Source organism: Staurois parvus, unplaced genomic scaffold (genome assembly GCF_062004578.1).
Source record: "Staurois parvus isolate SC_StPar_1 unplaced genomic scaffold, SC_StPar_1.0 ptg001386l, whole genome shotgun sequence".
NCBI classification, from domain to species: Eukaryota; Metazoa; Chordata; class Amphibia; order Anura; family Ranidae; genus Staurois; species Staurois parvus.
This window is the reverse complement of record NW_028319182.1, coordinates 479671-483735: the sequence shown is the minus strand read 5'-3', so window position 1 is coordinate 483735 and position 4065 is coordinate 479671.

Sequence of the window (4065 nt, the reverse complement as noted above, 5' to 3'; positions counted from 1 at the left end):
GAAGAGTTACTATAGAGGAAGTGTTACTATAGAGGAAGGGTTACTATAGAGGAAGGGTTACTATAGAGGGAGAGTTACTATAGAGGAAGGGTTACTATAGAGGGAGGGTTACTATAGAGGAAGAGTTACTATAGAGGAGGAGTTACTATAGAGGAAGGGTTACTATGGAGGAAGAGTTACTATAGAGGAAGGGTTACTATAGAGGGAGGGTTACTATAGAGGGAGGGTTACTATAGAGGAAGAGTTACTATAGAGGAGGAGTTACTATAGAGGAAGGGTTACTATAGAGGAAGGGTTACTATAGAGGAAGAGTTACTATAGAGGAGGAGTTACTATAGAGGAAGGGTTACTATAGAGGAAGGGTTACTATAGAGGAAGAGTTACTATAGAGGAAGAGTTACTATAGAGGAAGGGTTACTATAGAGGAAGAGTTACTATAGAGGAAGAATTACTATAGAGGAAGAGTTACTATAGAGGAAGGGTTACTATAGAGGGAGGGTTACTATAGAGGAAGGGTTACTATAGAGGGAGGGTTACTATAGAGGAAGGGTTACTATAGAGGAAGGGTTACTATAGAGGAAGGGTTACTATAGAGGAAGGGTTACTATAGAGGAAGAGTTACTATAGAGGAAGAGTTGCTATAGAGGAAGAGTTACTATAGAGGAAGAGTTACTATAGAGGAAGAGTTGCTATAGAGGAAGAGTTACTATAGAGGAAGGGTTACTATAGAGGAAGAGTTACTATAGAGGAAGGGTTACTATAGAGGAAGAGTTACTATAGAGGAAGGGTTACTATAGAGGAAGGGTTACTATAGAGGAAGAGTTACTATAGAGGAAGGGTTACTATAGAGGAAGAGTTACTATAGAGGAAGAGTTACTATAGAGGAAGGGTTACTATAGAGGAAGAGTTACTATAGAGGAAGAGTTACTATAGAGGGAGAGTTACTATAGAGGAAGGGTTACTATAGAGGAAGAGTTACTATAGAGGAGGAGTTACTATAGAGGTAGGGTTACTATAGAGGAAGGGTTACTATAGAGGAAGGGTTACTATAGAGGAAGGGTTACTATAGAGGAAGGGTTACTATAGAGGGAGAGTTACTATAGAGGAAGGGTTACTATAGAGGAAGGGTTACTATAGAGGGAGAGTTACTATAGAGGAAGGGTTACTATAGAGGAAGGGATACTATAGAGGAAGGGTTACTACAGATGAAGAGTTACTATAGAGGAAGGGTTACTATAGAGGAAGGGTTACTATAGAGGAAGGGTTACTATGGAGGAAGGGTTACTATAGAGGAAGGGTTACTATAGAGGAAGGGTTACTATAGAGGAAGGGTTACTATAGAGGACGAGTTACTATAGAGGAAGGGTTACTATAGAGGAAGGGTTACTATAGAGGAAGGGTTACTATAGAGGAAGAGTTACTATAGAGGAGGAGTTACTATAGAGGAAGGGTTACTATAGAGGGAGGGTTACTATAGAGGAAGGGTTACTATAGAGGAAGGGTTACTATAGAGGAAGAGTTACTAGAGAGGAAGAGTTACTATAGAGGAAGAGTTACTATAGAGGAAGGGTTACTATAGAGGAAGGGTTACTATAGAGGAAGAGTTACTATAGAGGAAGAGTTACTATAGAGGGAGAGTTACTATAGAGGAAGGGTTACTATAGAGGGAGGGTTACTATAGAGGAAGAGTTACTATAGAGGAAGGGTTACTATAGAGGAGGAGTTACTATGGAGGAAGGGTTACTATAGAGGAAGGGTTACTATAGAGGAAGGGTTACTATAGAGGAAGGGTTACTATAGAGGAGGAGTTACTATGGAGGAAGGGTTACTATGGAGGAAGAGTTACTATAGAGGAAGGGTTACTATAGAGGGAGGGTTACTATAGAGGAAGAGTTACTATAGAGGAGGAGTTACTATAGAGGAAGGGTTACTATGGAGGAAGAGTTACTATAGAGGAAGGGTTACTATAGAGGGAGGGTTACTATAGAGGGAGGGTTACTATAGAGGAAGAGTTACTATAGAGGAGGAGTTACTATAGAGGAAGGGTTACTATAGAGGAAGGGTTACTATAGAGGAAGAGTTACTATAGAGGAGGAGTTACTATAGAGGAAGAGTTACTATAGAGGGAGGGTTACTATAGAGGAAGGGTTACTATAGAGGAAGAGTTACTATAGAGGAAGAGTTACTATAGAGGAAGGGTTACTATAGAGGAAGGGTTACTATAGAGGAAGAGTTACTATAGAGGAAGAGTTACTATAGAGGAAGGGTTACTATAGAGGGAGGGTTACTATAGAGGAAGAGTTACTATAGAGGAAGGGTTACTATAGAGGAAGAGTTACTATAGAGGAAGGGTTACTATAGAGGAAGAGTTACTATAGAGGAAGAGTTGCTATAGAGGAAGAGTTACTATAGAGGAAGGGTTACTATAGAGGAAGGGTTACTATAGAGGAAGAGTTACTATAGAGGAAGAGTTGCTATAGAGGAAGAGTTACTATAGAGGAAGGGTTACTATAGAGGAAGAGTTACTATAGAGGAAGAGTTGCTATAGAGGAAGAGTTACTATAGAGGAAGAGTTACTATAGAGGAAGGGTTACTATAGAGGAAGGGTTACTATAGAGGAAGGGTTACTATAGAGGAAGAGTTACTACAGAGGAAGAGTTGCTATAGAGGAAGAGTTACTATAGAGGAAGGGTTACTATAGAGGAAGGGTTACTATAGAGGAAGGGTTACTATAGAGGAAGGGTTACTATAGAGGAAGAGTTACTATAGAGGAAGTGTTACTATAGAGGAAGGGTTACTATAGAGGAAGGGTTACTATAGAGGGAGAGTTACTATAGAGGAAGGGTTACTATAGAGGAAGGGTTACTATAGAGGGAGAGTTACTATAGAGGAAGGGTTACTATAGAGGAAGGGTTACTATAGAGGAAGAGTTACTATAGAGGAGGAGTTACTATAGAGGAAGGGTTACTATGGAGGAAGAGTTACTATAGAGGAAGGGTTACTATAGAGGAAGAGTTACTATAGAGGAAGTGTTACTATAGAGGAAGGGTTACTATAGAGGAAGGGTTACTATAGAGGGAGAGTTACTATAGAGGAAGGGTTACTATAGAGGGAGGGTTACTATAGAGGAAGAGTTACTATAGAGGAGGAGTTACTATAGAGGAAGGGTTACTATGGAGGAAGAGTTACTATAGAGGAAGGGTTACTATAGAGGGAGGGTTACTATAGAGGGAGGGTTACTATAGAGGAAGAGTTACTATAGAGGAGGAGTTACTATAGAGGAAGGGTTACTATAGAGGAAGGGTTACTATAGAGGAAGAGTTACTATAGAGGAGGAGTTACTATAGAGGAAGGGTTACTATAGAGGAAGGGTTACTATAGAGGAAGAGTTACTATAGAGGAAGAGTTACTATAGAGGAAGGGTTACTATAGAGGAAGAGTTACTATAGAGGAAGAATTACTATAGAGGAAGAGTTACTATAGAGGAAGGGTTACTATAGAGGGAGGGTTACTATAGAGGAAGGGTTACTATAGAGGGAGGGTTACTATAGAGGAAGGGTTACTATAGAGGAAGGGTTACTATAGAGGAAGGGTTACTATAGAGGAAGGGTTACTATAGAGGAAGGGTTACTATAGAGGAAGAGTTACTATAGAGGAAGGGTTACTATAGAGGAAGGGTTACTATAGAGGAAGAGTTACTATAGAGGAAGGGTTACTATAGAGGAAGAGTTACTATAGAGGAAGGGTTACTATAGAGGAAGAGTTACTATAGAGGAAGGGTTACTATAGAGGAAGGGTTACTATAGAGGAAGAGTTACTATAGAGGAAGGGTTACTATAGAGGAAGAGTTACTATAGAGGAAGAGTTACTATAGAGGAAGGGTTACTATAGAGGAAGAGTTACTATAGAGGAAGAGTTACTATAGAGGGAGAGTTACTATAGAGGAAGGGTTACTATAGAGGAAGAGTTACTATAGAGGAGGAGTTACTATAGAGGTAGGGTTACTATAGAGGGAGAGTTACTATAGAGGAAGGGTTACTATAGAGGAACGGTTACTATAGAAGA